Below are 23,846 nucleotides of genomic sequence, written 5' to 3'. Positions count from 1 at the left end.
TCGTGTTGGTGCACTGACTTTTTACAAACAGATTTCCATTACTCTATTGACGGGAATACACTGTTGGTTTTAATGCTCGTTAGATAGTCTTCAAGGTGAATCTTCTGAATATCTGGAATGAAGCCGTTTTTTCGCACAAATCAAACTGACACAGTCTTAAAATATTTAGTTTATGACACGATTCGTCTGTTGGGGCCTGACATAGTGGGTCAAGGAACGCTATCTTTTGTATTTGCGCTTCGATGGATGTCAGTCGCGCAAGGTGGAGATCCATGTCCGAGCGCATTAGGTGGGTAGACCTTGGGCACGTTTCAAACAGAAGTGATGGGAAGTGATGTGATACCTCGAGTTGTTGCATGTCGGTATTGAAGATACTGTTCCACAGCTCGCAGTCAAAAATGCTGTTAAAAATCTTAAGATATGGTGCTAAAATGTAAATAGTGTGTTTATAATATTCTGATGGAATGCCGTCTATACCACAACTTTTACCATTTTTTAATTGTCTAATGGCATCTTCGACTTCTGATAACATTATCGGTGTATTAAGGGATATTGTATTAGGAGCAGGATCTATAGCTATATCGTCTAATAAAATGATTGTTGCGTCATTATCATATAGTTAATCAGAGAAATAATCTCGCCAATCATTTGGACTTATACTTATGTCAGTGCATATTTTTGTTTTGCTTGTTTTATTTTTGTCCAAAAATAATTTGGATTATGGCGGTTATTAATAACTTTCCTTCTGTTTGCTGTTTGGTAATCCCGTATTTTGTTAATTTTAAATGTGTTTCTGCGATTTTTATATTTCCATAGGTCATATAATGAATTGGAAATCCGAAATTTTCGTAAATACTTATATTTCTGCGTTTTAAGAAAGTTGCATTTTTCGTCCCACCATTTCGGTTGTTCGTCTCTCATCCTCGGAGACTGTGACATAGCTTCGCCAGCTTCGTGATAAAATGACGAAATTTTATCAATAGCTGTATTATTGTTTTCATATTATAGTTTATGGTTTTATTTCAAAATACATTAGGCTTGAAGCCCGTGAGTATACATTCATATAACACACAATGTAGTTAACATTGGTCAATGACATACAGGAATATACATATATAATTTTTAGCAATATAAATTTAGTTTTAACAATACATGAATTTGCAACTCTAAAGACATGCTTATTGAAAATAAACAGCTTTTTTCAAACAGGTATATATATTTATAACAGTTTTTACCGTTACGAACAAATTTAAGGTAAGTATATAATATGCATATTGTAGAGACATATCTTATTTAAATATAATTGAATGTTCTAAGAAAGTGAATACATATCGTGTTTATTGCTATGACTACAAATAGACAGTAGTATATGGAGAGAAACTATTGATAATACAATTCTGTTCGCAATTTAGCTGCAATAAAAATAAATGTTGCAAGATTTTTAATTGTTTTTGCGTTGTCAGTTTGTAAGAGTTCGATAAATTTTAACATATTTTTATGATTCCAATAATATCTATGTATATATTGTTTTCTAAGACTATTAAAAACTTGACATTCGAGTAAAAAATGGAACTCGTCTTCGAGAACGTTACAGTGTTAACATTTTCTGTTATCATACGGTGTCTTTTCAGGCTTGTGCCATCGCACTGCTTCGACTTCAAGTCTGTGAGCAGATACTCTTATTCGCGTTAACTCGAATCTAAAGTTTGAAAGATTTACAACATTGAGATAAGGCTGAAATCTAAAATTTCCGTAAATGCAATAGTTTTTACCCCTAGTAGTTTGTTGTAACTCGGTTATCCAATCTTGAACGTAAATATCAGATATGCGTTGTATTACAATAGATACAAGATAAGTATTGATGCAAAGCATCAAAGGGCGTCGGGAATTTTAGTGTAAAAGGCACTCAATGAAGTTACATGGAACGATTTTTTTTCTACTGTAAATATAAATATATTGGCCGATTATTTTAAACAAAAAAGAAAAAGATACTGGTATAACCATTATCTATAATTTTGTGTTATAACCCCCAAATAACCATTATTTATGATGTTGTGTTATAACCCCCAAATAACCATTGTCTATGATTTTGTGTTGTAACCCCCAAATATTTCATAGTTCATTTTATTTACATTGGTTTCCTTTTTTTACTGGCATCCGTGTGCAGTTTTCATTAATGGAACAGAACTGTGTAGGTTTTAAAAAATCTGCTTCATCTTGTAAGCGTAATTTCATATTTTTCTCAACTTCAAGGGGAGATGATTCTGAACTTATTCTTACGTTGCTCATTTACGATAGGGGTTGAGTACTCATTGATATGAAAACACTGTAAAAATTTGAAAAAAAATTGAATGAAAACTGTAAATTGCATAAAGAAGCTGTATTTCACAATACTTTGAAATTCAGTAAAAGATCATAATAGATTTATTGCTCCGATATTCATCATTTTCAATAGGGTTCGAGTAATACTGATATAAAAACACTAAACAAGTTTGGAAAGATTCAGACGAAAGTTGTAATATCTTTTAAACAAGTGGAAATTGTTTATTTTGTCAAATTTAATAGGAAAAAATTCTGGACTTATTGTCCCGATGTTTCTCATTTTAAATGAGGTAAAAATGCACATTGATATGAAGACACTGTAAGTTTGGAAAGAATCTGATGGAAAATGTTGACATAATCACCTAACCAAGCAGTTTTTCACTTTTATTTTTAAATTCAAAGAGACATAAATCTGGACTTATGGTCCGATATTGCTCATATAGAGATTGGGTTGGGTCCTCATTGATAAAAAAACCTGTGCAAGTTTAGGAACAATCGGATGAAAATTTTGGACTTCGAACAACGATTTTAAAATTTCTCAAATTCAAAGGAAGATAACTATGGACGTAATGGTCGGATAATGCTAAAGGGCCCATACCACCTGGATAGTAATATGTGTCGCGCTTCGCGCTCTATATGTGGTTCTTAAAAAAAACTCCGAGGAGTGCTTGACTCTAGGGAAACGGGTTGCCGGGACACAGCTCCTCCTTGATAAGCGGCTGCTTCTTTTATCGCAACTCATTGTTACAATCAATAATACGTGTCGCGCTTCGCGCTCTATATGTGGTAAGGATAGTACTTAGTGCCTATGATAGACAAACCATAAAAATACATGGATAATAGATGTGTTGTTTGCATTTATTTGTTAATATAAAAACACGTGTATTTTTTTATAAGATATTTAAGTGATGTAAGAAATTTTAATTAACGTTGTCACCACGCGGCATCCATTAATTTTAATAAAAATGTCCAATTGTAGTAAAATGGATTTTAAAATGTCTACATAAAATAAAGCTTTATTATATTTAATAATCTGACTGAAAAAAAATGTCAGCCGCCGAACCGTTCCGTTCGTGCCGGAACCCGCGATTGAACCGGGGGCCTTTAGATGATTGTTGCGTAAACAACTTCAGTCTAACGCTCTCCCAACTGAACTATTCCGGCTGACATCATTTATGTACTGCTATTTGGTGAAGTTGTGTATAGCGATCGTTATTATATGTCTATTAATAAACTAATACATTGTACGTGTTCGTACCACTACGCCTTCCAATAAACTTGCTTGCGCGATAGGTCGTCAAATATCGTACTACATCGACTCTCCACTAAATCAGCAAATTAGAAAAACCACAAAATAAATATATTTTGATTATGTTTTGTTTCTATACAAAACCAGAAAGTTTCGCGTATTTGCCCAGTCCCTGTGATCTTTCCCCTGTGATCAGTTGTGGATCAGTTATTAATTAAAACAATTAGCTTTGCATTATTGGCAATAAATATTGTAATAAATGTAATAGGCACAAATGCAGTACTTATTTACACTAATTTTTCACAAAAAAACACCACTCTGCAAGATATTCTTAAAACAAAAATATATACATTGATCCGTAAAATAACTTCTCCTCCCATAAGCGAAAAAAAACAACATTACATACTAGTCGCCGCTCTCCAGAGCAACGCCAATAAATTAATTAACGTCCCCTACTCCCTGAAAATAGCATGCCTCACCGAAACCTAGAGTATTTAATATATGTTTAACAGATCTTACCCAAGAAATGTTTTCGGGATGAAGTTCAAGATCATGCAATAACATATTATAAACAATTTTAATATATTTAACATCATCAGATTGTAATATTTTTAACCAATATTTTAAAACATAAACGATCCGTTTATTTATTATGGGTTTACGTCCAAGTTCCCCGTAAATGAAATTATTTTGTGTTTGAGATCGGAGACCTAGCAACTGTTTACAATAACGTAGGTGTATTCGTTCAATTTGGATGATATTGTTTAATCCCCAAACTTCACACCAATAACTTAAAATTGGTTCAATAAGCTTATCAAATAATTCGAGACTATGGCTTACTGAGATATTTTTAAATTTTATCAAATTTGATTTTAACTTAAAAAGTGCTTTTATGGCCTGCCCTGAAAGCGCATCATAGGTTGCAGAAAAAGATCCACCTGTTGTGAATACTATTCTAAGATATGTGAATTTATTAATAATTTCAAGCTCATTTCCTTGATATATAAACTTCAAATTCCTTCTCTTTTGTCCCCCTTTAAAAAAAATCATTATCTTTGTTTTATTGATATTTACACAGAGTTTCCATTTCGCACAATACTCATCTAATAAATCTAACCCATGTTGTAAACCAGCTTCTGATTCTGCAAAGATAACAATGTCGTCAGCATACAACAATAAAAATAATTTTAACATTCCAATATCAACGCCTTCAGATTTGTTTAGGATAAAGTGTTCCTCGATATCATTTAGATACATTGACAATAAATGATAATGATTCCCCTTGCCTCACCCCTAAAATACATGTAAACGATTAATTACTGATTCCGTTATTATATTTTATTTTTGATTTAACCACATTATACATTAATCTTACTATATTCAAAATTTTACCTTTTATGCCTAGTTTTATTAGTTTGTACCATATAATATCTCTCACAACAAAATCAAATGCCTTTGTAAAATCAATAAATGCCGTATAGAGTTTCTTATTTTGATTTAAGATATGAGAAATAATACCTTGCAAGACAAATATATTATCAAATGTGTCCATGCTTTTCCGAAATCCGGCTTGGGCTTCTATGTAAACATTACATTTTTCTCCCCAGACACTCAATCGATTGTTAATAATTGTACTATATACTTTTCCTATAATCCTTCACAATGTAATTCCTCTGTAATTGGCCATGTCGTCTAAATCGCATTTCTTATGTATAGGGACAATTAACCTTTCGCTCCATGCCTCTGGAAAATTACTTAAGTTGAACATTTTATTTAAAAGTACAAACAAAACCTCCAAAAAATGAATTTCGGAAACACCATGTTTTAAAAACTCATTTAATACATAATCCGGACCAGCCGACTTACCTGTTTTTAAACAAATGCATGCTTTTTTTAATTTCTTCACGTGTAATCTCAATATTTAACTCTTCAAACATAACGTGTAATTCTTCATTCAAATACCGCTCATTGAAATGTCTTCGTCTGGTTGGTAGAAACGTGGATTTGGATCATTTATTGTTAAAATATCTTACAAAGTCATCTGTATGCAATGTGCTCGATTTAATTGGCTTAACAGATCCTTTTAACATATTCCAATATCTCTTTGCATCTGAAAATCTATTTTGTTCTAGGATTTTTGTCTGTTCCGAATCATATTGATATTTATTTTTTCTAACAAGGCATTTGTATACACTACGTGAACTGGTCATGAGAATTTTATTTTCGTCAGACCTGTCATTCCTATTTATCTTCAATAGTTTATAAAACTCCGTTTTTGCTGATTTACACTCGTCACTGAACCATTTGTTATTTTGAACATGTTGAAATTTTTCATTGTCGGCAGTTTTAATAGTTTTCTTAAATAATGATGAACACACTTCATCAATAATGGAACAAAAATGTTCTGAACTTTGGTCTAAAGACGACACAATGTTAGTGGTGTTAATATCATTGCACACCTTGTTTAAAGACTGTATAATACTTTCACTTTGAAGTTGCTGTATGTAAAGATCGGTTTTAGTTTTATCCCATTTGTTACATGTATGTTGCATTAGCATATTTATTTTTTAACAAAGCAGTTGTATCAATATCATCAAAAGTATCCTCATTATTGTAGGTAGTTATACACAATTGTACTACACAATGACCAGATATTAAATTAGGATCAAAGACATAAAACTGATCAACACATTTGAATAAAGAAGGTGAACACAAAACAAGATCGATAACACTAGACCCTTTGCTGGTTACACAGGTGAATTTTCCTATTGTACTATCTACACCCACTCTAGCGTTCAACACTTTTAACCCAGTCATTTTGCAAAACTCAAGTAGATAATTACCATGCTCATTAACAACTTTATCTTGCCTTAATCTTGGTGAACAATTATCTGCGATATGATCTTCTGGTAATACATTAAATCGCTGTAAATCATTATTTTCAACATAATCGGCTTTAACGCCAATTCTTGAATTAAAATCTCCGCAAACTATAAATCTGGAATTATTAGTATACGTATTTTCAAACTGTATCATATCGTTTAAAACTTGATCAAATAAACTTTCATTAATAAACATTTCCCTACTGCTTCCCTGTGGCACATTATACGCTAGACAAAGTAAAACATCAATCCCGTTTTCAAACAACTGACCTTTAAACTTAATCCACATAATACAATCCTCTTTACTCTTTATGAAATCAATACTGTTCTTTAAGCGATCAGCAATATAAATCATTACCCCACCACTAGCCCGTTTCGTTCCCTTAAGATGTATAGTTGTATTTAGCATGTAATAATGAAAACCTTCAACATCATAGTTATACAAAGAATTAGACCACGTTTCTGTAAATAATAATATTTCGTTTCCAGCAAAAAGTGTTTTTATTTCACCTGATAATAATTTTTTATAACGTTTCCCGATAAGTCCCTGAACGTTCAATAGACACATTTTAATTCCCGTGCTCTTTCTGTTACTGTCCTATTTCTTGACCGGTACGACTTTCTGTTCTAAACCCGATGTCCCCGTGCTATTTTTAGTCGTGTAGCTTGTTTGGGATTCACCTCTGTGCTGGTTCACTGATTTTCGGTTGCTTGTGTTTTTGATCGTTTGTGATTGTGCCATTTTAACACGTGTTGTTTTCAAATGTTTCACGCTATGTGATGAATCAACTTTTCTGCTTTTGTTCGCCTTGGGTGGGATTTGTGTTTTGCTAACTAAAGGAGCTGTTTTAGACACGCTCGGTTGAGTTTCGCTCGCAGGTAAGCTTACTGTTTCATTGTTCTCTATACGGTCCGTGCAATTCGTCCTACTTAAAGGTTTGTTTACATTTTCGTGGGCGTTTCCCACGATAGGTTGATGGCTTTTGTCTTGTGATTTCAGGAATACTTCCTCATCTGCAGTCTCCTGATCATTATCCTCATTACTGTCACTCTCGCTACTGCTGTGAATAACAGTCTCTTTCGAGTTCGCCCTTTGGATCGGCTTAGTATCAGGGCACCTTTTCAGCCTGTCGATCCCTAGCAAACTAAACCACTCTGGAAATTTATTATGCTCCCCCAAAATTTATTTTGGGCGGAGCATATAGTCGCCGCTTCGTCTGTCCGTATGTGTGTCAGTCTGTCTGTCTGTCCGTCCGTGCACAATTTGTTATGCTCCCTGTAAATATTTGCCAGTTTGTAGTTCCGTTATTCCTTCCTTCCTTCCTTCCTTCCTTCCTTCCTTCCGTCACACTTTTGCTACCGTTTCTCATAGCGCCTTTAATACTTTACCAATCGCTTTCATATTTGGCATGTAGGTACCTTGCATGGACCTCTACATTTTGATGAGGTTTGAGGTCACTGGGGTCAAGGTCACCGAGGCTAATAATAGACTTCCTTCTGTCACACTTTTGCTACCGTTTATCATAGCGCCTTCAATACTTAACCAATCGCTTTCATATTTAGCATGTAGGTACCTTGCAAGGACCTCTACCTTTTGATGAGGTTTGAGGTCACTGGGGTCAAGGTCAAGGTCACCGAGGCTAATAATAGACCTTCTGTCACACTTTTGCTACCGTTTCTCATAGCGCCTTCAATACTTAACCAATCGCTTTCATATTTGGCATGTAGGTACCTTGCATGGACCTCTACCTTTTGATGAGGTTTGAGGTCACTGGGGTCAAGGTCAAGGTCACCGAGGCTAATAATAGACTACCTTCTGTCACACTTTTGCTACCGTTTCTCATAGCGCCTTCAATACTTTACCAATCGCTTTCATATTTGGCATATAGGTACCTTGCATGGACCTCTACCTTTTGATGAGGTTTGAGGTCACTGGGGTCAAGGTCACCGAGGCTAATAATAGATTTTTTAGGTGTTTATTAACAAATACATTGACAAAGCGCATCATCGGGGAGCATCCATCAGTTTCACTGATATTCTCGTGTCCGGGCTATTTCGCAGCAATTAATGACCGGAATTCAATGAAACTTGATGGGAAGCTTCACTACCAAGAGGAGATGTGCATATTATCAGCGGATTCTGGTCGGATGCTTTTTCACAATGTTATGGCCCTTTGAAATTTTCTATAAAATATTTTTGTCCCCCCAACTACTGTGCCCTCAAGACGTTTCCTTTTATCTGAATATAAAGTGCAATATTGTGACAAAATAAAACCTTTGGGGAGCATCACCCGTCTCCGACGGTTTCTTGTCTGTATATTTAGTGCAATATTGTGACAAAAAAACCTTTGGGGAGCATCACCCGTCTCCGACGGTTTCTTGTTTTCTACTGACCTATCATTAATAAACAATTCAGCAGGATACTATATTTGCACTCTTTTATTTGACGTTCGCGCATATTCGGCCTCTTTGGATTGATATAGCTCCTTTCGAGCTCTTGTAATTTCTTTCGGATACTGGCGGTCTAGTCCGAAGTGGGTGCGCTTCAACTTGTATGCCTTCGATAGTATGGTTTCAGTATCTATGTAGTCTCGGAAGCGCACTACCATCGGTCTCTTTTGATCATCTGTGTTTGTGAATTTTCTGCCTAATCGATGTGCTCGATCGATCATCATATCACTGGTGTCAATATCTAGCTCATTTTCAAGGAATCTCAAAACTAGGTTTCTCTCATTGTATGGTAGCCGCTCGGAGAGTCCATATATTATGATGTTATTTTGCATATTTATGGCGTCTCTGTCTATAGAGTGGTAACATATTGAGCGGGTCATTTCTATTTGCCAATCCATAGATTGCACGAGGGCATTTAGTCGTGCATCTATCATTGTATAATTGTTGTTTACTTGGGTTATGTCATTTTTACATTCAGATATTTTGTCTTCTATCACATTCATTTTTTTCGAAAATGCAAACTAATTTACTATCTATGTCCATGTTTGCAAACGTATCCATATTGCTACTACTCATATATAGTATTAATTAATGCTTGGCTTTTTTTATCAAACAAACTTTTTAAGCGATCTAGAAAGACATGTTCAAATTTACTCCTCCATTTTTACTTCTAAAATGTGATAATTTACCTTGGTCATACTGACAATATTTACATCATCAATATACTCCATATTCACATGACATGTAATCGCAAAATGATCGGATTCGCCACGGTTAAGCACTTGAAAATCGTTAATATGATCGAACAATTCAGATGATGCAATCATATAGTCAACCACACTAGCTTCATCGTTTGAGATACACGTAAATTGACCTTCTTTATCCCCAAGAATAGACCGTTTAGAATATGGGTATCAAAAACACAGCACATATTTACTAGAGATCAGCCAAAATTGTTTATCCGAAATTTATCTTTGTTTGCTCGTGGTATGTTGAATAAACTACCTTCGTAATCGACTTCTCCAAAAATGTAATTTAAATTGTCATATTGTATAAAATCTATAAAATTTCTTATTCTTGCATTAAAATCACCTGCTAAAAATATTGATGCGTTTGGGTAAAGGAGTTTTAACTCTTCCAAATTAGAGAATACAATCGATATACCATTCTTATCTTTTTTGTGAATCATATATAGGCAATCCTTCTGGTGAAACGTACGAAAAATACAAGATAATATCATTTGATTTAAATATTGATGAACATTTGAAATATAATACAATACAGTCAGAAAATTAGTTCATAATACGGGTCACAATATTAAGTTTCATTAAATGGCTTCTGGCAAAAACACACACACCGTCACTATTTCGAATACTATTTAAACTTAAATCTCTTACATGATCGTAACATATAAACGAGTCTAATATTGTATTAAATTCCCCGATTTGTTTACCCCATGTTTCACTCAAATGAACTATATCAAATGACATTAAAAATGACTTAAATTCTGCATTATCTACGTGTTTACTTAGACCAACACTATTCCAACTAACACAACTAAAATTAAACGTTTTTCATTGCTATTAATAACATGTGTATGACCTCGGCCGTTTTCCTAGTCCATGACAGAATCGTCAGAAAATATGTCATCTTCGCCTAGGTCCGTATTATGAGCGATTGGTCAGTTTCTGCTCGGTGTTACGCGTCGTGCTTTTATGTTACCAATCACGTGGTTGATATCCAATCCGTGTTCTGAGTTAATGTTGTTGGTGGGTTCCTCGTTTGGAAGATCGCGTGGAAATGCACGTGGTCGAAAACTTAATCTCCGTTTACCGACATATACAATTGATTGTGATGTGTCGCAGTATTTATATACCGTGTCATTATTATCAATTTGTCGTAACGCATTACTGCGTAGTTACCCTTCGACCGTTCGGACATCATGCGTTCCCCAAGGTGTTTTCTTTGTTGACGGATTATATCACTATAATCCTGTTGAACAGAAAATGCACGATATGTCTGAAGTAGCGTATTCACCCGGTTTAAGATTTGTTCACAGTCCTTGTATTTCACGAATTGTACTAGTATTGTACATGTTTTTGGGTCACATAACTTAATTCGATGCACTCTTTCCATTTCAAAAACGTCTGTTTGTTCCCCAAAGTAAAGCGTTTTCTCCAAAAACGATCGTATTTTAGTTTCTGAATGTCCCATTTTTCTTGTAGACTTCCATTTTAACCATTAAGACGAAGATTGTTTCTACGTGACTGGTTTTCAATGCGGTCTAATTTTTGTTTCATAAAATGCATTTCTTCCCGAAGATGTTCGTTATCATGCCGTTATCGTTCATATTCATGTTTAAAATCGTTGACAGATGTAAATAGCTTATCAATCTTTGAGTTTATTCCTTCAATATTGTTTATTAGACGTTCATTATGATTTCCTATGTCAATTTTCATGCTTCTTAGGAATGCAAACATATCAGATTCGTTATTCGACTTACTTTGATCTTGCTGCCGTTGATCTTGATGTATTTTATCGTTATTTGTTTGTGTGAAACTACCGGGTGATTGCTGAAGTGTACATGTAGCGTACGAAGATAATGTCCGCTGTCTTGTAGCAACACCTTCTTGTATCGTGCGTCGTGGTGTTGGCCCTTCCCCACTTTGATCGCCTAGATCTTGGGTCCCTGCAGCCCGTTTGTATTGGCTTTTGTTGCGTGTTTCATCTTGTTTAGGGGGGTCCTGGGTTCGTCTCAACATCGCCGCACAATAGGATCAAAACCGCCATGCACGTGATCACCCTCAAAATCAAGGAAATTGATTTTCTTGTACAATTGGTCAAAGTTATGACTTTAAAATGTTTAAAACGTTTGCTTCTACACATTAAACATCCAATTCGTGCACGCCACACTGTTATATTCACACCCATGATGTTTTATACCAAAAAATATTTGAAAGGTCACCAAGGGAAATAAGGAAAACACCAAGAGGACACTGTAAACTTTTCATAGATTTTAGTATGTATTGAAGTTTGTCATATAAAGATGCTTTATATTGATAAATGTAAAAAGTGGATCTTAAAAACTCCAGTAAAAATAAGAATAAAATTAAAGAAAGAAAAACAGTAACCTTCAACTGGGCACGAACCACTGACCCCTGGGGAAAAAGTCTAACGCTCAGACCACTCGGCCATAAGTGCTCATAAAATGAATGATTTATTTTATACTTTTAATTATACAAGCGATCCTCGTAGTGTCACAAAATATAACGACATCAACAGAACTCTCCAAAGTATTCAATCGTTTCGCGTTACAACGCTTTATAATTTGCATGTATTTAAATTGTCAAAAGATGCATATAATGGATACTTTAGAGTATGGTAATGTTCAGTATTACTGTTTCCTCACAAATATCTATAACGAAAATTGGCGAATCTGAAACCTTTGTTTTTCAATTTACCATAACGTGATTAGGTCCCTTAAATACAGTGTCGAGATGTCATTTGGATCGATATATTGGATTCCTTTGATATTTTGCTGTGAAGATTTTTTAACATAGACCGCACTCAGTTCTTTTGTTAATAGCCCGAAGTAACCGATTAACAAAGCTATCCCATCATAATGTTTTGGACTGTTTGGATTACCACACAGTTTAGAGATGCATCTCAAAAGCAATTTAACATAGAATATATCTCCACACTTCAAAATGTTTGTTTGAAACAAATTTGGCACCACGAACTGCGTTTGTTAGAGGCGTAATAGAAGAGTTTCAGTACTTTTGCATTCTTGCCTTATACATATTAAGTGTCAGAACTTTCTTGGCAATTAAACGACGAATATATTTATACACAATAGAAAGACATAATGCTCTAATGCGACTAGCGAAGTAATTTAAATACAAGATAGTTGATAATAAAGGTAGTATTCAAAATTATGTTTACAGAGCTACCGAAGTGTATGGTAAATTTTAAAATGAAACAATTCAAAAGAACTTACTACATTATGTGGAACCAAAAAGCATTCTGAAATATCATACTATAATTTACTTATCGTTTGCAATATATCTTTATATGTTAGTTACACACTAAATTAACAAATAAATATAAACAGTTCAAGAAAATGTTATTCTATTTTATTTAAATATCCACATATTAAGTAAGTTAGTTTAATTTAAAACATCGTCAAATAAGAACATGTGCTATACAAATTGAAACACGATCTTCTCATACACCCAAGAATAGCTCAATAACGTTCTCATTTCAAATAAACTATATTGAATGAAAAAAACACACAGTATTTTCAAAGCAAACACCAAACATAATATTGTCTATTAATCAACGACGGTTCGATGATAAAACAAACATATTGTTGCAATGAGTAATTAAATACAAACAGTGTTTAATCTCGTCTTTCATTTTTGTTCAGATCCACCGCACTGAAATAAATAAGGATCTTCGGTGCAAACAATTAAAAAGTTATAGACGACTTCGCTTTGCAAAATTGCGACCAATGTTTGAGCATTGCCGCCAGCTATTATTCTCAATATTTTTTATCAGCATCCTCAATTCAGTTACTAGACTTAAAGCGGCAACAATTATAACTATTGAATGGAATGAACGTGAGTATCGATCTCAGTACCTTCCTTAACGAGAAAATATTACCAGTTTTAAGTTTTAACACTATACTGACGAATGTTAAAAGAAAACCCGGAGATCAATTATAAGTTAAGCAGGTCCAGGAATTTATGAAAAAAATATGCAAAAGCATATTCATAAAAAACGAGATAAATACAATAATGCTTATGATTTATTTTGTAAACGTTGACAATCAATTATAACCGAAGTGGTTGTGATTTTAGTTGCATAACGTTTAACATAAACTTGCTAACGCTTTTAAATAGTGGTACAGTCAAGTTCTCTGTTTTTCAGCCAGGGCGTTCAATCTGACCTTGATGTTACAATCTTAAACTCTAACCATTCTGGGGATGTTTTTTTAAATATTGTATTGCGGTTTCATCTCCTACCGTTTTCATTACAAGCTGTACACAGTTGTAGAAACAATACTATTTCATTGGGCACGATGAAATGATAATTTGATGCAAAACCAATAATCGAATTACTTCCAATGTTTAATTACAAGCCTGACGAAATGAATATCAAAGAGCTTAAGCCGTACGTGATAATAATTAATTAAAAAAAAATACGATTTGCTTTAGAAGGAAGCATATTCCGTTATGTCAGCTTAATAGGAAAATGCATTGATATATGACACTATGCAGGCAAACAACGAGATGAATACTCTTTGGAAATAATTACCAATTTATTTTAAGTAGGAATTCATTAAAATTCAAATTGCATTTGAGATATAGTTTAAAGATAACCACTTCCACTAATTATCATACATAATTGTTTTCTAAAAGTATTTTCAGCCAATCAGACACAATACCAATGTCACCCTTTTGTACATCAACATTATATTCACGTATTTACCCACCAATATCATCATTAACATTCTACCATCTAAACATTCATCCATCTTCCTCTTTCCCATTCAGCTAAGAAACAAGTCATTGCAAACACTAACACCACTAACACCACAGACGGCTACACTTATCCATGTCTAATTAATGACTCGTAAGCCATTTGCATGGCTGGGTAGTACTGTTTGATTTGAAATTGTATATAATAACTAGTATATGTATGTACTATGTGTCACTTAAATAAAATATGAAACTACAAGCGCCTAAACATGGATGTTATCAATATATTTACTTACAGCCACAAGACAACATTTGGAAGCCGGATATTTCACTAAAGGATTCATTTTCTTTATTCTATTTTCTGCGATCTTGTAAGGAACTTAATTATTATAGTTGAGATAGAAGGGTATCTGTATCAGGTATTTTCATTCGAGCATATATTGATGGGATCGACTCTTGAGCCAAAAAAAACACATTTGGGGCGGAGTGTGAAGCTGGTTTACTATGTAGGTATGCATATTCTTACTAAAATAATGGAGTACCTCCACCGTAAAATACAAGCTACTGGTTAAGAGCTACTTGTTGGGAATTCCGTTTTTTTTTAAATTTGTTATGTGTTTTGTATATCCGTAAACTTCAAACTTCGTTCTATTTTAAGACACGCACAACACACTATCTGAGTTGTGCACGCGATATAATGTATGATGCGTGTCTTTTGTGAGGTTATTTTGTGATATGTGAATTGTTTTTCGTTTGAGTACGTGAATCGATTTCAAATTAAATCGTTGTTTAAGTACTATTTTTGTACATGTATTTTATCGTGAAGAGGAGCTCAATAATTGGATATTACTCATTAATTGCCTAACAACGCATTCTCTGCCTCCTGTGGGCTTCACAGGGAGCTAGAACAGTGTTGGGATATTATATTGTGAATATAATATTATTAAATAATAATATATTACATATGTATATTATGGTGTGTTTTACCTCAAAAGTTCCAAAGTCAAGATCAGATACAATAATTAAGAAATGTGTCCATAAAATATTTTCAAATTGTACGAACATATCTTTTATACTTGAATTGGTTTCGTCTGAAATACAATTGTATTCAATATTGTTCGCATTCGTTTCCGACAATTTTCCGCCATCAGGTATTGTGACAATACATGGCAGTTTGTTAATCATAAACGATTAAGCCGTGTTTCAATAGTTAATTAAAAAACACTTAGCTTATTTAAAATAATGCTATAGAGAATTAATTTACAATTGAATACAACTTTAATTTATATGATGGTCTAGTCATAAATATCTGTTTGAAATGTTTCAATCAGATCGGATGTATTTGTTTGAAAGAGTAATTAGCCAGATGATCTCAAGTTTGGGTACCAATGAAAGCATAGCTTTTAATGTTACTATTAGTCTGTTTTTAATATAATAAATGTTTTTATCCCACTTTTACAGCGAATTCGGTTGATTAAAGCCCTGTTTATAAAATTTCGGCTATAATCAATGGCACGAAATGACGTCATCAACTGCCGAACCGGGACTACTTTTTTCCAACGCACCTTGTCACCTATACTTGCCAAGTGCATCAATAATAAAAACAATCTCAAATGTTTGTCAATTTTAATGACCTTAAAACAAATGAAAGTATTTAACAAACGTGTTTGTTGTCATTTATTGTCATTAAACCTCTAGTATTCAGTTAATTTAACACTATGTTGCAAATATGTTCTGTTGTTGTTGCTCCTCTTTGACCATAGAAAACAATCGTCTGCGAAATTATTAAACCTCAAAATGTCTGACGAATTTAACAAAGCCAATTTCTCATTAATTTGGGATGAATAAAATGATGCAAATGTGCAACAAGCAAATGAAACACTGGAATTAACACTTAGCAATTTCTAGGAACAGTATGGGTCTGATCCATCTATTTTGTTTACAAATGAGATTGAATTGATAACTGAGAATGAAACCAGCTCCAGTAGTAACTTTGGTTCTGATGCACCATCCAGTAGCAATGCCATTCCCCCAACTTAAAATAATTGTCCTGACATGCCTGACAATAAAGAGTTCTTAGATGTTAACCTCACTGATGTCGGTGATTTCATTGTCCAAAATGAAAATATAAAGACTGTAGCGAAGACCTTGTCTGACATAAACAAATGTAAAAGGTTTCTAATGTCAAAAGCTGAATCAAAAGAAATCCACCACATAGAACCAACTCTTCTTGATGAGTATTTGGTCACTTTCCTGTTGTCCCTTAAAAAGTCAAATGACACAGATTTCGAACCAAGCTCCCTCCGTGGCATCATCGCTAGTGTTGACAGGTACCTGAAACGACATCACTATGGATGTTCAGTCATGACATGGTCTGGGGCCCAATTTGCACTCACAAAGGACACCTACAATGCAAAGAAAAAAAGTCTTAAGAAACAGGTAAAATTAACATGAACGGTTATAACTAAAAGAAATTGTCTAAATAACATATTGAACAGAAAACGTATCATGTATGACAAAATTGGGAAAAAATCCCAAATGTAGTCTGTACGAAACTATTACGCTGGCGACATAAAGTTGCAATTAATAAATAAAAGTCGAATAGTCACATTAAACAGTAATACTGTAAGCCTGCGAAAGATAGAATACTAAAAAAATAGATTTGAATAAAAAAAATAGTCGAAAAGTTAAATGAAACAGTATAAGAAATATAAATCACCAATTTAGGGTCAGGGAAACCGTCCTAGGGAGGCCCATCCGCTGAGTGATAGCGATATCGATCTGCTCTGGGAGAAGGGGATCCTTGGCACCGAGTCTCCGAAGGCCTTGTTAAATACAATCTGGTTGAACAACTGCCTTCATTTTGGCTTGCGAGGAACCACGGAGCAAAACAATTTTCGGTAAGAAACCTTTTTAACACACAAACACACAAAATATGTATCAATTTTTCTCATTATTTTGCACCCCATTTCACAAAGTACATCCGCTTCAACTTAAATGCTGTCTGTTATTGTTGTTCATATCTGACATAAAATAAAGATTATTGTATCTTATATCTTGTTAGGTGGGGAGACGTTCGCCCCCGTGTAGACTCGAATGGTGTGGAGTTTCTCGAGTTAAACGAGCGCCAAACGAAAACACGCACAGGACAGAACATCGCTGACATAAGAAAAGTGTCTCCAAAGATGTTCGGCATTTCTGGACCAAGAAATCCTGTGTTAATTTACAAGCTGTACTCGAATATGCGTCCATCTGATTTTTCTTCCGATCAGCACCCTTTCTACCTGGCGAAACGCACAATTGAAACTGCATTCCAGTGGTTCTTGCGTCAACAATTGGGTGTCAACAAGCTAGGTCAGATGCTGAAGGCCATGGCAAAAGACGCCGGCTTTCCCGAGCACAAGAGAATAACGAACCACTCAGTTCGCAAATTCCTGGTCCAAACACTTCGAAATGCAAACATTCCACGCATTGAAATCATGGCCATAACAGGGCACAAAAATGTCCAGTCCATAACCAATTGTTCCACCATATAAATGTTGAACAGCAGCAAAAGTGTTCCAACATTCTTGCTCAGTCCAGTAAATGTAACAACCTAACAGCTTCCTCTTGTTCACCTTCATGCACTGAAACTATGGCCGAAATGCAGCCTAGACAACCACTGTCTACCGTTGAACAAATTGATCTTGATGTTCGCCCCACCCAGTCACTTCACCAGCAAATGTCTTTATCTCGTTCGAACAACTTTGTTTAACAATTCTTTGGTGCCCCTTTCAACATTCAATATTTTAATGTGTATAATTAGCTTAAATCCAAGTTATCATTGTTATTTCGTCACGAAATAACCACATATTATAACAAAGAAGCAAATATTTTGCACTTCGTGATCTAGTTGATAGTTTGAATTTCGAAAGTGAATTGTGTGTGGTTATACAAATGTAGTTCCTTGTATATAACAACTAAATGTTATATTGATGTTATAAAACTTTTAGATTTGCAATTCAATATGAATAAAATTGTTATTAATAACGCACGACTCTTTGTCACAGAACTATATTCTGATTTAAAAAAAAATGACTATTTGATCAGCGATTATTTTTGGAACGCGGAGTAATACACTGACCTTGGTTACACTACAGTCATTATCAAAGTACGACAAACACTCATGAAAACTAATTTTGTTAAAATAAAAAGGTTTACAGAATAACAAAGTGGGAAAAATAGAATAATAGGTTAGTGTTGATAATAGATCAGGTTTATCATGCTCGGCACGAAAACGAAAAAGCACTCGCCAAGACTCGTGCCTTTTGTTTTCTAAGCCTCGCATGATAAACCTGATCTATAATCAACACTAACCTATTATTCTCTATGTAATTTACATTTTAAAAATGTCATCTCGCACATAATGTTGTACAACATGCACATAGAAAAATATAATTGAACATTCATCCATACACAATTGTCATCCGAACCTCAGTTTTATAACTTATATTTAAACATGATTACGCTTGTTAAAATAGAAACCCGTCAGGATTTGAAATCCATATTATCCGGTTAAATACCGTTTATGTCTTCCATCGTAGGTTTTACTTCACCTGATATTTCACAGTAGGTGCAATACAGAACATGTCATCGATTATTTATTAATTGAAACCGCAACTTGCTATTCGTGAGAGGACAGGCGTAGTGGGTTGTCGGCTGTTTTTGATTGTCAAAATAGTTAAATCGTACTCTGTGAAAAGGGGGTTTAATGCATGTGCGTAAATTTTCGTCTGGGATTAGCCTGCTAATGAGGGACGACACTTTCCATCTAAACTGGATTTTTGCTAAGAGGAGACTTTTTTTAAACAGAAAATATCAAAAAGCGGAAAGTGTCGTCCCTTATAAGCCTGTGCGGACTGCACATGCTAATCTGGGGAAACACTTTACGCACATGCATTAAACAACCTATTCACAGAGCACGGTTCATTAAAGAAATAGGCATTTCAAACGGTTGGATAAATAAATGCGATTGTATCATAACGGATATCAAACTTATAAGGAATAAAACATTTAATTGACACAATAGAAAGTACTTTTTATATATGTGACATAGTATTTTATTTGTGGCTTAACTTTTCAAAGTATCACCATGTTTTCCGGTATCAGAGGAACATTAGCATTGAATTGTTTTTTAAGTTAAATTATGTGTGTAGAAATTAATAAGCAATCTGAACACTAGTAGGATTTATTGAATTAGAATGTCGCCAATGTACGTAAGTACATTAATTTCAGACAGAATGAAAAACTTCCTACAATATACATTATACAAAGACAAACAAGTTTTGTTTGTAGTTTGTTAAAATAAATATAAATATTTCAGTGTGACCCTACTTTTACTGTGCGTGCTTTTTCCAACACGTTTTATTATACGACTGGAAACAGATACATATATAAATACAAATACAACACAATATAACCATATAATTATAGACAGTGACATACACATGAAAACATTAGGCACACGTCTAAAGTAATACGTTATCGACATAAGTGTAGACAGTTATATACAAAGACAAAGCAATTAACATAGAAGATGGACAAAATCCCTACTTTTACCATAGCGGAAAGAATGACTTTAATACACATAATACCCAGAATTTAGAGCTAATTCTCAATGGCTTAGACCATGTTTATTTTTTTATTGAAATATTCTACAAAAGCATATCATTTCCTCTAAACATTATACTTTTAAGGGTGTAAATATTACTTTTGTTTATAAACAAAATCACAAACGATATTAATATGTGTTTGTTAGCGATTAATTACATAACAAATAATTACAAGGAAACACACAGTTTCATGTCAACAGACATTTAAAGTTTACAAACCGAAAAGAATGCTGTAAAGATGAGACAGTTGCATGTAATTTTGAGTTGGAAATACATTAAAAAGTATTTATAAAGACCAAAAGTATAAAACTAGATGTTCTAGTATATATACAGTAAGAGGACATCGTAACTATAGTTCAAACATCACAACAACAACAACAACAACAACCCAAAACAAACAAGAAACCGTCGGAGACGGGTTATGCTCCCCAAAGGTTTTGTTGTCACAATATTGCACTATATATTCAGATAAAAGGAAACAGTAGTTGGGGGGACAAGAAATTTTTTATAAAAAATTTCAAAGGGCCATAACTCTGTGAAGAATCATCCGACCAGAACCCGCTGATAATATGCACATTTCCTCTTGGCAGTGAATCATAAAGTTTCATTGAATTCCGGTCATTAGTTGCTGAGAAATAGCCCGGACAAGAATTGCACTATATGTACAGTTAATGGAAAATTTCAAAGGGCCATAACTCTGTGAAAAATCATCCGACCAGAACTGGCTGAAAATGTGCACATCTCCTCTTAGTAGTGAAGCTTCCCATAAAGTTTCATTGAAGTCTAGTCATTAATTGCTGAGAAATAGCCCGGACAAAAATTGTGCACGTACGGACGGATACACGGACACGCGCACGGAGAGACGAAGCGGCGACTATATGCTCCCCCAAAAATTTTTTGGGTGAGCATAAAAAGTGATTATGAAGGCGCTCACGCTTTCGTATTTTTAGAATTTTCTTAGTGTTTTCTTGCCGAAAGGATTTCGCATACGTATAATAACAAATGGATGCTGTTGAAAAATACACTCCAAATGTGTATGTGCATATTAGTGTGAAATTGTACAATTTCGTATGTGTACCTCAAAGCAAACGATATTTTGTTAGATCGTATATGTAAGATACATTTTAAGAAAAGTACAAAACAACACAGATATAAATGTAGTCGAGTCAAGATGCCATGATTAAGCAGATTTTTGCGCATATTACACACGAAATAAATGTAGACTATTAATTGTATGGTATAATATCGAAGAATCAGACTTTCGAAAACTAACTTAATAGTCAAACGTAATGACCTTAAACAACTGCAACTTTTCGAACAATCTTTTATAATTATAAAATTAAATACACGATTAATATGTTTTCTGTTTTAGAATCGTTATTTAAACAACTTTCTCTACCTACCCTACTGTTAGTAATGCCACCATTTACAAACATGCTGTTTACAAAACATGAAACAGATTCAACATCGGCAATTACAAATATTTTATTTTTTACACATTGTCAAGCTTGAGAATAATCTTTTTACTTACTCTCGGTATCTCTGACCGCTCAGAACATACACGTAAAAGTTGAGAGCGTGATTTAGGCACAACGTGTACGCAGCTGCTTATCGGATGGTGACCTCTTGAAAAACATTAAACGAAAGCCTACCAAAATTGAAATGACCAACCACAATGACAAGCTTGATGGGAATATTTGTTACAAGAAATAGAACATTGGCTATTAACAGGTGTGTAGTCACCAAACGGAATTTGGAGAATTTATTTTGTCTCTGTCCAAACAATGTGCGAAGTTTGATCCATATTACTAAACTGGCTGTACCTATGAAAATGAATGGTATTCCTGTAAAACAAACCCAGTCAGTAATTACAAAGAATGTCGCCCACGTATCACTTCTTGGCATCATATACGTAATATCTTGAATTATCACGAGTTCGACTGCGACAAAATTTCGCAAGAATCGTACAAGCGCAACAGCGATAGATGTCGCGATCACCGTAAGTATCACCCTTGACACCGTAATGATGCTTTTCACATTAAAAGTATCGCAACACACAACAATGTAGTTATGACAACCAGTGTCCACTGTGACAGTGCCACACTAGTCTGTAATAAGAACTCAAAAAATAAATCGAGAGTCGCATTGTCTATAGCTCTATATTTTACATAATATGTAATGATGTTCAAGACCGGACCCATAAATGTCGCTAACAAATCTTCTCCAGCAAGTATTCCAAACAAAATACCAGTTGTAGTGACTTTGTCCCTCGCAACCACTATTATTAAAAGCACATTGCCGAAAATCGACGACGCTATTATCGTAATTTGGAGGTAGTGAAACACATTTTCTTTAACTGGTTTTCGTAGCTGATACCCTCCGTGGCGTTTCCTGTGATATAAATTTCTTCAAAATGCTGCAACCAAACGAATGAGCCTAAACCCTGATAAACTATATCACTCGTAATATGTACACGTATTTATAGCTAACTGAGTAATAATTAAATGATATGAAGAAATTGATGATTATTAAATGATGTAAGCCTCAACTATTGATAATCCCACAGGAACGTGTCTTCATATCTTGCCTCCCTTATGAGACGTAAATGACTACATTAAAAATACTTCAAAAACACGAAAGGTATAAATAATCTGTTAATACTTATTAAAAACATAAAATTACTATACAATCCCGTGAACATGATAAATGTTGCTTTGACTTTAATGGTTTTAGCACAACATTGGATTCTCACATGAATAGCAGGAAGCATTTTGTAAAACCAAAGTTCTCCAGTGTATGCGATTTATGGTCTGGAAATGCGTGAATATAAAGACCATTCGTTTAAGACTGTGGCTGTGTTTTCTTTTCATAGAACATTTTCATTAATTCAAAGATAAAAAGCACACCATACAATACCAACATAAATTGAACATCATTAATGAAATTCTGATATGTCTTCTTTATTGTATACTTGTCAGTGAAATATAGGATTTTAATGGTTAAAGAAAAATCGGTTGAAGTGTTTCTAATACAAATATCAGTAAAATTACAAAATAATTCCATCAATTACATCGGTCTACCAGTGGCAGTAACTTGTTCTTACAATTCAAGAGGTGTGCAGAACATTAAAAACATTGTTTTCATCATAACTCAATACAGTGTGGTCCTGTACACAATTTATACAATGTATGTCCTTTACTTCAAAACAGGCCACATCCTAGGGGTAATATTGTTTTACATTTTATGTAATACATTTTTCCCTGATACAATGTATACATGTTTGGAAATGATACAATTAAAACTATGTGAAGTAAAAGACGAGTAAGACGTAAAATTAAATGGTTGTTGTTTCCACTTATCCGCCCTTTCCTAATTTTTGTCGACAACTCTGAGCTTTTTGTGTATTCCCTGTTTAGATTTGTATTATTATGTGCCTAAGTTGCTCATAGTCAATTATTATCGCGATTTACTTTTGTATTGTTAACACGATATGTTGAAAATAGATTTTGAAGATTTATGTCATTGGGTCATAACGTGGTAAATAGCTTGATCATGGTAAACAAAAAGTTTAACGAAAAAAAAGAAACATAACATTGGTCTACATTACCCCTTCCGAGATTTTAGTTGAACGAAATGTAAATGGTCTGATGGGCACTTTTATCATACGCATTATTAAAGAATCCAGTGACATTCTGCATAAAGGCTTTAAATAGGCATCTCTTTTTGTGATTTATTAATCAAAATGACCAGTCTGGTCACGACTTTGTGACCTTTAAATGTTTATATAGCGTTCTAAATGCAGTTCTTTAAAC

This window comes from Dreissena polymorpha, chromosome 8 (assembly GCF_020536995.1).
Source record: "Dreissena polymorpha isolate Duluth1 chromosome 8, UMN_Dpol_1.0, whole genome shotgun sequence".
NCBI classification, from domain to species: Eukaryota; Metazoa; Mollusca; class Bivalvia; order Myida; family Dreissenidae; genus Dreissena; species Dreissena polymorpha.
This window is presented reverse-complemented; position numbering follows the sequence as displayed.